Raw genomic sequence first — 13123 nt, 5'->3', positions numbered from 1 at the left:
GTTTTAGTCACCACAGTACAAGCTTCTCTTAGATTGCTTATAGATAATGTACATTTAAAAGTAATGTGTTTATTTAAATACACAAGTTGAAGTTTCAACTTTACCGAGTTAAAATACGGTTCAAAATCAATTAAAAACAGTTTAAGGGTTAAATAGGCCGAATTCGATGCCATAAGTTGTGCGTCCCTTAACTTTCTTACTTAAAAAGAAAATCAATGTAATTAAGAAGGAATTCCTCCCTTCAGAAGTTTCCTAATTTTTGTCAAATAAATTATTTCCGGAAACGTTTAGAAAGTTTTAATAAGCTGTTTTGTTGCTTTTAAAATGTTATTCGAAGGTTGTTGGAGAAAACAAATATAAATAAGTATCTATACAGTTGTATGAAAATGTATAAATACAGGAGATTTGATAATAGACAGTTTATTGAGAAATATCTTTAGCGCTAATCTCAGAAAATACTGGTCCGATTTGAAAAAATATTTCTGTGTTGGATAGCCCATTCATCGAGGAAGGCTTTAGGCTATATAACATCACACTACAACCAATAGGGGCGGAGCAGTAAAGAAACATTTTGCAAAAACTTAAAACATTACTCAAACGTACGAAGTCGCGGGCACAGCTAGTGTAGATGATGAAAACAAAGTTCTAACTGTCCATTCCGTATTCACTCATTACCGATTCTAATTTGCCGATAGATTGGATTCGGATGAATCGAATAATCGAGTTCATATGGCTCTAACCGAATGTTATAGCGACACAGGCTAGTGCCTGGTACACTCTTCAAAGAGTTTAATAACATTTTTTTTTATCCACAACGAGGAAGCTTTTAGCCTGTATCTCACCTGATGGTAAGTGATGATCAGGCCGAAGGTGGAAGCAAGCTTCATCCGGAATCCTCAACCACGGAAGAACTGGCTATCTTACCTCTAACTGCCGGAACACAACAATGCTGTTAACATTGTTGTTATGGCGAAGGACTTAGGTAAGATGGTGGTAGCTAGCCAGGCGGACTTAGAACAAGCCCTACCACCAACCAAACTGAACAGAAAAATCTGCCCCCACTGGGAATCGAACCCGGGACCTCTGCGTCTGAAGCAGGTAGTCTTACCACTAGACCACAGAGGCGGTAATATTACTGTTATTACTTCCTTCGGTAATGACATTTTAAATCTCCCCAAAGAAGTAGACTTTTTTCCATTATTATAACCACCATTCCTTCATTATAACCACCACTATCTACATAGTATACATTAATATTAAGTTAAAGATTTGATTGTTTGTTTGTATTGAATAGGCTCAGAAACTATTGGACCGATTTGGAAAATTCTTTCGCCATTAGAATCCTACATTATTTCTGATGTACATAGCAGGTACGAAGTTCGCTGGGTCAGCTAGTAGTATTTAAGCTAATGCCACACTGTATCTGGCAAGCGAGTACATCGCACTTTTTTTTTTTCTAGAGGCGCCAGTTACTTGCATATGCTATTAAAAAGCATGCAAGTTCCTTCGTTTTAGTGGCATGTATATCGTTGCCTTTAAATGTATATCATCATCATCATCATCTCAGCCATAGGACGTCCACTGCTGAACATAGGCCTCCCCCAATGCTTTCCATGTTGCCCGGTCGGTAGCGGCCTGCGTCCAGCGCTTTCTAAATGAATCTTTCTTTAAATGTATTATGCATGCATATAAATTCATAATGACCTGAAAAAATATGCCAAAAATACAGCCTTCATCTCTGCGACGTGTCCTTTGGCTTATCATTGAGATAAGGGACGTTCATTTCGCCTTTTTACTCCAGAAAATTTTTATTTACCCTCAAAAGAAACATTTTCAAATTTAACTCCAATGAATAAAGTTCAAAGTTGAACGGCGTTTTTTGGCGTTTTGAACAGGATTTCTTTAGTGGGGCAAATTATCTCGAGAACACCATAATTTGCGTTTGAGTCTTTTTAATTATGGTTTAGGTTATATTAAATCAGTACAATGTACAACAATAAATATTCCATAAGAGTCGGTCTTGTGAAAGAAAAGTGACTTTTATAAATATAATAGCCTATGTCCGCGATTTTTCCCGAGTGAAAATTTGTCTGTCACAGAAAAACTTTATTGCATGTCCATTGTCCATGTTTCAAAAACCGGGATTCAAACTATCTCTACTTAATCAAATTTCATCAAAAACGTAAATTTATTATCACAATAGCAATAAACAGAGTTATTTTCGCATTTATAATATTAGTAGCAATTTATGGGATTAGAGATCAAAATTTATGGAAGTATTACTTATTGTAACAATATTATTTTTATTTAAATAAATAAATAAACGTTTATTGCTTTTTACATATAAAAGGAATTACAAGAAACAACATTATAATATTAATTTATTAAAATTACATTATTTCACTGAATTACAAAAAAATGGCCACCCACACTGAAGCTGAGTTTGCTAAACTCTTTAATCGATAACAACGCCACTTAAAAAACAATCTATACCAATTTCCAAGTTGCTAAATCCTTCAGAATCCAAAACCTCAATTATTGCCAAACGGAACAGTATAGGTACCGTTTAATTCGTAATCGATTGCAATGGCATCGATTTTTATTCGAATCGAATCGATTGGAAGCGAGAACTCGACTCGTGCCGTTTCTATAAATGTATAATGGGATTCGGTTGACCTTCAACCGGTGGAGGTCAAAAATTTGGTTACAGAAGCGTCATAAAAGCTATCTCCTACTTCAATTACCATTTTAAAAACTTATAGCTATTTTAATATCATAAATACTAGTAAGTAATATCTGTTCGTAATGTTTTCACTGCAAATTTTAATGAATTTTGGTACAGTTTAAAAACTTTCCCCCGGGACAAACTCGACCTTCACTGGTTGTGTTTTTATTGGCGGTCAAGCTGTAGATCCTGGCTAACACTGGAGTTGCAGCGGTGGGAACGAGAGGTGGGAATAGTCCTTGAATCTTGGAAAAGGACAGGTATAGACTACGTTCTGTAGCATAATAAGTACGAAATTGAGGACTAAAACTTGTATAGAGAACCTGTCCTATATTTACTTATTCCTTAGTCAATCGAAAGAAAGAACTCAATTCATCATCATTTCAGCCACAGGACGTCCACTCACTGCTGAACATAAGAATAAGAAATTTATTTATAATATACATTACATGTCAAATTGTGAAATACATGTCAATACAAATAGGCCTCCCTCAATGATTTCCATATTGATCAGTTACTGGTAGTAGAGGCCTGCATTTTACTTCTTATGCAGAACAACATGCAAGCCAAAGAAGTCACGTTTAGAGACAAGGATTATCATAATGTAATATAATATTACCAGGACGGTCACCCATCTAGCCAAACCGCAGCAAAGCATAACTTCACAATAACACGCTAGTCAAAGGTAACTGAACTTAGTTAACCAAACCAGCTGAAAGTCCAGCAATTATCTACCTGACCTATATGTACAGTTAACTGTAACTGTAACTCCTTTGTACAATCAACCACTTTGCGGGTAACAATTAACTACGATAAACTTGTAAGTGCTGCCCTCTACAGAATTATGGACGTAAGCGTTTCTGAAACGGACCGCGGGGATATGCAGTTATAGCGCAAACTAGATTTAGAAGTTTAGTATTTAGTTTAATACTAGCTTTCACACAGATAGACACAGTAATGCCCGTTTTCACCATAAATCCCTAATTTTTAAGTTACCCCTATGACCACAAAATTCCTGTTAATTGTTACTATATGGGTCACTTAAAAATTAGGGATTGATGGTGAAAACGGGCATAAGTCTTGTTTCTGCCATTTTAAGCCGATGCCTGGCGTCTTGTTTCTCTACTAAAAGAGACATTCATCATCGTTATCATCATCATCAATTACCATCATTGCTATGAGGTCTCACAGTGCGCGTGGATGCACAGGGTGACACACGAACCAATCACAGAGCTCTATTCAACGCTGTGCGTTCACTTAAACAAGCATCTAGTAGCTACTACGATACGACTCTCTCTACTTTACCAGAGGCAAAAGGACGTTTGAACTACACTCCCTACCCCATCCAGACGTGACATAACCATACCTACTAACTTTTAAACAAAAACTGCACTTTACCCTAAACACTAAAACAAAATAGAACTAAAACTAAAAACCCAATTACAGACCCCCACGGCACGTTTAGCACTAAAAGAGTTGTCCCGGCGTTTGACGCGGCCCCTAGCGAATAATTTGCCGTCGACAATTTATGTGGGGTCTGTTCACATTGTTTATGTTTGAAGCCGCGAATTTGACGTTGACGACGTTTGACGAAATGAACAAAGGCCACTACCAAGGATTTCCACAACGACCGGGCATACGCAGTCCACATTTAGGCACTTCCCGTGACGATTGCCAGATCGTCGGTCCACCTAGTGGGAGGCCTGCCCACTCTACGTCTTCCGGCCCGCGGCGACGTTTTTAGGTACGTTGTGTTGTACGTGTAATAAAAGTTAACCTCATTTTTTTATCTTTTCTTACCTCCTGCCTTAGACCCAGAGATATCGGTCCTTTAACCAAAATGTTAACAGCATTGTTGTGTTCCTGCAGTTGGAGGTAAGACAGCCAGTTCCTCTGTGGTAGATACCTGGTGAAGCTCGCTTCCACCTTGGACCTGATCATTACTTTCCATCAGTTTAAAATCAGTTAAGATGCAGGCAAGAGTTTCCTAAAATAATTGTATTTCAGGTAAAGCTTTCTCTCGTATGAAACCAATAGTTCCCATTTTTAAAAACTCGATAGATCCCGCTATTCCAACCATCAATATCCTACCAATTATTTGAACCCATTCACCGTACCCGACAATAAAATCGTTCCGCATCGTACAATGGCTACCAACACTACGCATTGCACTAACCCTATACGTCACGGCCGTACCAACGTAACTAATGGTTATAACGATCGCGTAACGACGTTATAACGAATAGCGTTATCGTTATTTTTTGGTCTGTTGAACAAATGGGTAACGCACGCGCTAGTGTTGTTAATTTAGTGGGAGTTGAATCGTTTTGTGAGTGGTTATTAACACGATTATTATCAGGTGTTGGTAATTAGAAGGTAGTTAGATGTGGTTGTTGCTTCTGCTGTAGTAATAGGGGTGAAAATGCTTTGATTTTTATGTACAGTCGTCAGCAAATCAGGTTATGTTTTTTGTTGCAAAAATAGCACATAAAAACGGCATAAGATGCTACAGTATTAAGCTTAAAGTCCCGTAGTTTTTACTACTAACTAGGCAGGTTGCACTGAACTAAAATTATGAGGAATAAAGACATAGGTAGGTATATCTTTTTTGCACACCACACAAAGTGACAAATTAAAAGAAACATAAAATGGAAACGTCACAATTTTATGTGGTGTTATTGCTAGAAAGCGATATCTTCAAAAATACCCATGGATAGGTACTATCAAATTTTAGGCCTATTCGACCAAACTTTTATCCGAGAATAACTCCTGGTATAACTGGCACATTGACAGTTTCAGTATGGGAAATATGTCAAAACTGACGATTAATTTACGATGAATATTTACTCTTGTTTGGTCGTATCCACCTTAAGTAAGTAAAGATACAATACTTGGTAAAAGCAACGCGTATAACTAAAATTAAATATTTACCTTATTCCGTAAATTTACTTCAACAAAGACTTATTATAGAAATACAAGTAGTAAAAATATACAGCCTTCTGTAAGTACCTAATAATTAATAAGTAACGAGTATAACCCTTTAATAATTCCAATGTTGTACTTCTAACGTACAGTTTTCCACTACAAAATAAGAAATTCAACCTTATTTTTACTACCTTAAGGCTTAAGAAACTTGTACGACTTATGAAGCCTGTACATCTTAAAGGATCATTACCTTACAAAACACAAAATAATATAATTAATTTAGCATCAAAAATAACCGTTTGAGTCTAATTACGAACAGTTTATGTTCGCGAAATTTCTCGGCCAGAAAGAGAGGTGAATAGGCTTTTGTTGGAGTGCGAAAGAGACAGAGGTAGGGTAGGTCTGGTAATGTCGCACTGCAATTTTGTAGATTAAAAGTAACGCCTGGGTTGGCAGCAAAATTTGTTGTACCGTTAGCAATGGAAGGTTTTTATTTTTATTATTTTCGAAGCGAATTTCGCTGAAAGTGCGCGCTGAATTGCTTCTGTTTTCAGGATAGTTTTTACAATTAAATTATCTAATAAATAGTACATTTTCCAAAAAACAGTAGTGACATTAATTTAACATCTTAAGGCTGATTTACACGTATTAAGTAATTAAGTAGGTAACTAAATTTTAACTTAATTCTAAGTGATCAAATTGCATCGTAACTTTCACTTAATTTTAAATCGAAGTCCAAACGTCAAGCTCTTGTTTACTATGAAACTGCTTGTCAAAACGTGACAAGCCCCTCCCACCAACTTACTCGAGAAATTAAGTTAAAATTTATCTACCTACTTAACTACTTAATGCGTAGTATCCCACTAAAATAATTTTCATTTAAAATGTTGCTAAGAAGAAACCATTTATAGTTCAAAACGTGAAAAATTTACAGGTGTATCATGTAGAGCCAAGCTTCTAACGCCCGTATTCACAAACAATGCTTGCTTAAGTGAAGCAGCAAATCGAACGCACAGCGTTGGATAGAGCTCTGTGATTGGTTCGTGTCACCCTGTGCGTCCACGCGCACAGTGAGGCCTCATAGTAATGTTTGTAATTATAACTAACTAGAGTCATTGTGTGCTTCATCTGGGATTTAAACTTCTGTTAAAAATGCAACAACCCACCGAACACTTTCCTGAATTTATACTAAAAACATAAAAGCCTTATTCCCCGAACTTTTATTTGCTCTTTATTACGCCTAACCAACGTGAAATTTGCACATGCAAATCATATTACCCTTTAAAAATTTAACTCGCATTCCACCACAGAGTTGCAGTTTAAGGCTCTTTTAAATTGCAATACAGTTTTACGGGATTCAGTAATACTGTATCCCGCAAAACTTGACTGTGTGTTTGAAATTAAAACTACAAATTCGATCGGTTTTTTGCAACACAATGCAAAAGGGATGTTCGTGTGAACGTAACTATTAAAACTCGTACTGCCGTTTTCACCGTCAATCCCTAATTTTTAAGTGACCCCTATGAAAACAAAATTCCTGTTATGTGTTACCATAGGGGTCACTTAAAAATTAGGGATTGGTGGTGAAAACGGGCAGTAGACTACTAAACGGGATCCTGCAAAAAACGGTTTATCCCCATATTCACACGATCATCCCGTTTGCAGTCCCGCAAAAAACCAATCGTTCGAATTTTGAATTCGATTTTGTTTGCAAAAAAACTGTACCTGCAAAAAAAACTAGATACTATCATCTAAACACACGTCCAGTTTTGCGGGATCCTACATTACTACTTAGCATCGTTACTTGTGCTGTCGGTACCTCGCTGGATGACGTCACGGCCTCAAAATCGTCAGCCATTTTTACAAGAGCACCTGAATTTCAGCTTTTCACGGGGAGCAATTAGGGATGTTGAAAGTTTGTCGATATATCGTTTTAAACCGATACCTTGCGTAGGTTTCATCAACTTCATAAAAAAATAAATAAAATGTTTGTGAAATTTAAATTCCCGGTTCCAATTCCTTTCAAAAGTATAATAAGTATGCATTTCACTATGATGAAAAAAGTTAAGATACTGTATCATGTTGATAAATAGACTAGAGAATTTTCTAGAAATGCAAAAATCAGTGATTTACTTAAATGATTATTTAAGTTTTTTTTTAATTAAACCTTATTTTATCAATAACCAAAATGTCAAAACATGTCAAAATGTAACGAAAAATTATATAATTATAAAGATTAGGTATATTCTAATTTTTTTTTTATGTGACAGGAGGCAAACGAGCAGACGAATTAAATATACTAACAAACCCTGTTTCTGTAAAACACATAATATGCGCGTAGGTTTAAGCTTAACATTATTTCAGTTTCTCTATCTGTTTTCACTACGATAAAATCCGTCAGCAATATAAATGTATCGATAGTCCCCCATCACTACGGCCAATTTTCTTTCAGAAGTAGTCCGTATCGTGGAATATACGAATGGAGGTATACAGCGTGTTGTGTATGACAGTTCTGGATTGGGGATCTGAAGTAACGTCATTTGCTGTCAAAGACTGAAACTGAAATGCTGTATCTGGGTACTGGACATTTCAGGATGACTGAAGAAAGCGAGGTTGATCAATACACGATTTTACACGTCAATAATTACCTCCCCTGTGTTGTATTTACTGTTTTATTTTAAGTAGGGGAGACCGAGGTAAGTTGTAACAGTACGGCTAGCACGAAAAACTTTCGAGTTCAAATCGTTTGCGTACTCGAATCGCCATCAAAACATTTAGTACGAAAACTACAACAGCGCCCTTGTGAACGTGTCGTAAAGTGAACTTAGTATGAGAAATGGTTGAACGAAACTTATTTTGAGAATCAAAATTGTCACGTTATCGTTTAATTCGAAGGTTGAGTATCGAATTTTGTCGCAAACGATTCGAAGACGAAAGTTGTTCATGCTAGAGGTACTGAGGAGACTTGTGACACTGTCGATTTTTTGGAACTTATTAAGTACTAGCGAGCTTGAAACAGTCTGCGTTTTTAGTTCAAGTCTCGAGCTAGCAAATGCGCTCTGTTGAGAGCTAGCTGATATTTAATAGGTTTCCAAAAATAAACAATTTCAAAACTCTCCTCTATTATACAACTCATCTCGGCCTCCACTAGATAATTAAAAAACCAATATAGATTCTCTTGTAGATATCTACACTTGTATTATTATACTCGTAAAGAGGAAATATTTAATGTTAGTTTGTATTGAATAGGCTACAAAACTGCTGGACTATTTTAAAAAAATCTTTTATCATTGGACTCCTTGCTCCTACATTCGTTTCTGATGAACATAGGCGGTACGAAGTTCGCCGGGTCAGTTAGTCTTAAATATTGAAATGGTACAACTTCAACTTCTGTAAAGATGACAAAAAGCATTACTCTTTTTGTTGTTATATTAGTTATTTATTACCTACCCTAATTTCCTCATGATTTTTGTAGGCACTGGTGTCGACATTTATAAAGATAAACAATGTGTACCATAAGTTATTGTAATAGGAGTGATTTTTCATTGGAGTGAGTTGTCACTAAACAATTAAATCGTCTACCTTCATTAATACTTATACAAAATCCGTCAAAAACACAAGCGACGCAAAATTCCAGGCAAATTCAAACGAAATCCGAGCATAATTACTCAAAAACAAACTCGATTTTATTGTTTTAGAGACACATGATTTATTATTGTTAAACAAAGCTCAAAGCAACTTTGAAAGCTTTGAATTTCATGCCGATCCATCAATTTTAATTAAAATCGAAAATGTTATTGCAAAGTTTACGGTTTACGGTTTAGTTTTAACCGAATTTGGTTAGTTGAACCCTTCTTTGCTGGGATAACGAGACTAGTTTTAATGAGGTTTTAAAATCACTATTATAGTTAAAATTTAACTAACTATAAGTACCTACACTATTATCTACGACTAGGTACACTAATATTATATAAAGAGAAATGATTTGATTGTTTGTTTGTATTGAATATGCTCCGAAAATAATGGACTGATTTGAAAAATTCTTTCACCATTAGAATCTTACATTATTTCTGATGAACATGTTCGGTACAAAGATCGCCGGGGCAGCTAGTAAGTTATGACTGGTATCAGTAGAGTACACGTTTCATTTCGTTCTATCTATGACAGTCATGGTCATCATCTTTCTAAAAACAACTTAGGCTGAAAAGTTTCTTCTCGGCACCAGCCCATATGTTGTCCCAAAGTGGTGGTAGGGCAAGATATAAGTGCCCCTGGAAAGGGCGCTTATTCAGGACTTAGCAAAAAAAACTTAGAAACTTAGAGCCTATTTATTTATCATGAAATTATTTAAAAAAACACTAGAATGTTTATTTAGATCAATTTATTTTGACATGATGTAAATTAACATCCTAGATTTTAGGCTCACGTGTCAAACGGACTAGTTAACTGGGTCTAGATAGCGAAAATTTCCTAGAAAAGTGTAATTACTTTTCATTTAGCCATTTTATTTAGTCCTTCGTCACCCTGACACTTACTTGTTTGTGACTTTTTGCGACTGTAACTAAAACTATAGTAAACATTTCAATTTTCAACAAAACTGCCACGTTTTAGTGGCAACGAAAATATTTTAACGAGCTTCAGTTTTGCCAGTTTTTGGTGTTAAATTAGTACTAGTACTTTCACAATAGAATACAGGCGTTTATTTTCATGATTTTTCATGGATTCTGTGGAGATAAATCATTTTGTATAAAGTACGACGCATTTCTATCAAGTCTAGAATCGAGTTCTTTTCTTAAAATTTACCGTTTTGTCTCCTCAAGTCTAAGGACCCATAATTTATGAGCTGCTAAACATATTTTAACGTTTGTATTCACAAACATTACTATGAGGTCTCACAGTGCGCGTGACACAGGGTGACATATGAACAATCACAGAGCTCTATTCAACCCTGTGCGTTCGATTTGCTGCTTCACTTAAGCAAGTATCGTTTGTGAATACGGGCGTAAGTGTCTTCTAAAACATCATCACCTAACTTATCTGTCAATTCAGGCTTCAAACCTACAATATAACCAATAAAAACGCTATAACAGTCATAAAACCTTCACACCAAGTAAATATCCGCCAATTCGAAATACTGTTGCGAACACGCGATTACGTTTTTCCTCGTAGTCCTAAAAGAGAATTATAAAGAAAAATATTTTCATGTTGGCACACACCTTTCATGTTTAGGCAAACACTACGAAAACACACAAAGGGGCGCGTGGAGCTTACTCTACGTCAAATCAATGTGTACGAACGGAATGAGGACAAAAAAATCAGTTACTATTGCAAAAAAGATCTCTAGTTGCGACCACAGGCCGTACTGGAAAGCACAGCGTAGGATTTCTACCCACAAGGTAGACAGAAGACCTCTTAAAGGTAGCAAGAAGGCGCTGGATGCAAGTCGCCACCAACCGGCCATTGTGGGAATCATTGGGGGAGGCCTATGTTCTGCAGTGGACGTCTTATGGTTAAAATTTTGATGATGATGGTGATGACCACGGGCCGGAAGACGTAGTGTAGGAAGGCCGCCCACTAGGTGGACCGACGATCTGGCGAAGGTTACGGGAAGTACCTAGATGCGGCCAGCGCCTGACCAGTCGTGTGGATATCCTTGGGGGACGCCTTTGTCCAACTATGTCCAATCGTTGTGGATAAAAAAAAACTGTGACTGAAAAGAACGAAAGATTTCCACTTCTCGTTCCCACAGCTGCAACTCATGTGTAGCCAGGATCTACAGCTAGACCGTCAATAATAACCCAACTAATTCAAGAAAGATTACTAATGATTACCATAGTTGCGACATAATATTATTATGTACTTACTTAATAAAATTTTACCTTTGAAGAGAAGATAAACAGTTTATTTGAAGACTTACCTGAAACAAATTAATAAAATTCATTATTAATTATTCCAAACAAATAAAATATCCAACAAAAAATATCAGTTTGTGTCGACTGTATTAAATTATTTAGGAGAATGTATGAAATTTCTCTATTTTCGTCATTTTCGTGCCTCTGACTACATTTTGCGCTACCTCTCTACATTAGCGCCCTCTGTCGGTGGAAAATGGACTTGGCACTCTTTCAGTTTGATTCAACTTCGTTTTGTTTTACCTCTACTGATCTTTTTTTATTAAACAGCATTGCGTTTCGTTCCTAACTTTCCTAGTTTTTTTTAATTACAAAAGTACGAAAGTGCAAAGGAATTTTATATAATCGTCGGGATTTTTATATTATTTGCCCAGTTCTTTGTAGGCAAAAGAGCAATTTCGCTGAAATATTGAATCCAAATTAACAAAAATTTAGTAAATACAAAAGTTTAAAACAATAATATAGTTTTACAAATTTATGCAAATTTAAATGCAGGTATTTGACCGCAATCGCACCTGATGTTAAGTGAGATGCAGTCTAGGATGGTACATATTATTATCTGCCCTGTAAGTGCCTATTCACTCTCACCTAGAAAAGGCCCGGATTATAATGTATACTCGTAGTTCTTGCAACTCACGAAGGCGAGTGAGTTTTACTTGTGTGTACGTGTACATGCACATAACGATAGTATAATGTCTATCAAAACTTGAAAAACGAACAGTAGCGAGCCACCACACACGTAAAGCTCACTCGCCTTCGTGAATTGCAACAACTATAGTTGGATTAATAAGGAAATTATTATCAAAATTCACAATACCCTCAATGTGCGACCAATCTGTGGTATATCCTCTGTGCTATATTAAACCGACCATAGCCAATCCATCCACACCATAGAGGGGTGACCACAATTTACGCCGACATAGCAACCGGCTATATGTCGGCCTCCATAACAATATAGAACGATATAATGTAGAGGGTATCAGTAAGTTATCAGACGTTGTAAACTGGCCGGTATCTTGGTTGTAAGCAGCAGTTTTCACATAAAACAACAAAAGTCATTTCGGCGTCGACTTTTGACACGTTTCGACACGTCACATTGAAAGTACAAGTCGTCCACATGATTCTTTTGAAATAAAGTCGACGACACCAAGCCGAGCTTGGAGTGTGAAGTCCTTAAATAAAATAGAGAAATAAGGGTCTCAACGTGAAATGAAACGCGAGAGTTTAAAATCTTACATGTAGAGTCCTTAACCAGGATAAAGACTGGTCTGCTTTTCCCGGGATATCGAAATAAGATAATAAACAGATTAATAGCGCATAATTATACAAGCATATTTATTAGCATCGAGGTACACTTTAGTCCGAAATTTGGAGGATACCATTTGTCGAAAAATACTTATCTTGAAAATATTTTTTTTATACTTCACCTCAATGTAGTATAACAATTGACAGTCAAATCAGACTTTAAATTGTTGTAAAAACACACCTATCACAACCATAAAGATGCCATAGTAAATTGTTATAAAAACACACCTAGATCACAACCATAAAGATGCCATAG

General features: G+C 36.2%; 1 protein-coding gene and 1 non-coding gene across 2 annotated transcripts in view; both read right to left on the bottom strand.

The window, feature by feature from the left end:
* LOC135084396 (nephrin) overlaps positions 1-13123 on the bottom strand; it is a 304519-nt gene that overhangs the window by 226639 nt on the left and 64757 nt on the right. The gene's annotated exons all lie outside the window — the stretch shown is intronic.
* Trnal-cag (transfer RNA leucine (anticodon CAG)) lies at positions 1054-1125 on the bottom strand. Its single transcript has one exon. It is a non-coding gene; the product is annotated as a tRNA-Leu (tRNA).

The sequence above is a fragment of the Ostrinia nubilalis genome, chromosome 26 (assembly GCF_963855985.1).
Source record: "Ostrinia nubilalis chromosome 26, ilOstNubi1.1, whole genome shotgun sequence".
NCBI lineage: Eukaryota > Metazoa > Arthropoda > Insecta > Lepidoptera > Crambidae > Ostrinia > Ostrinia nubilalis.
This window is presented reverse-complemented; position numbering and strand designations above follow the sequence as displayed.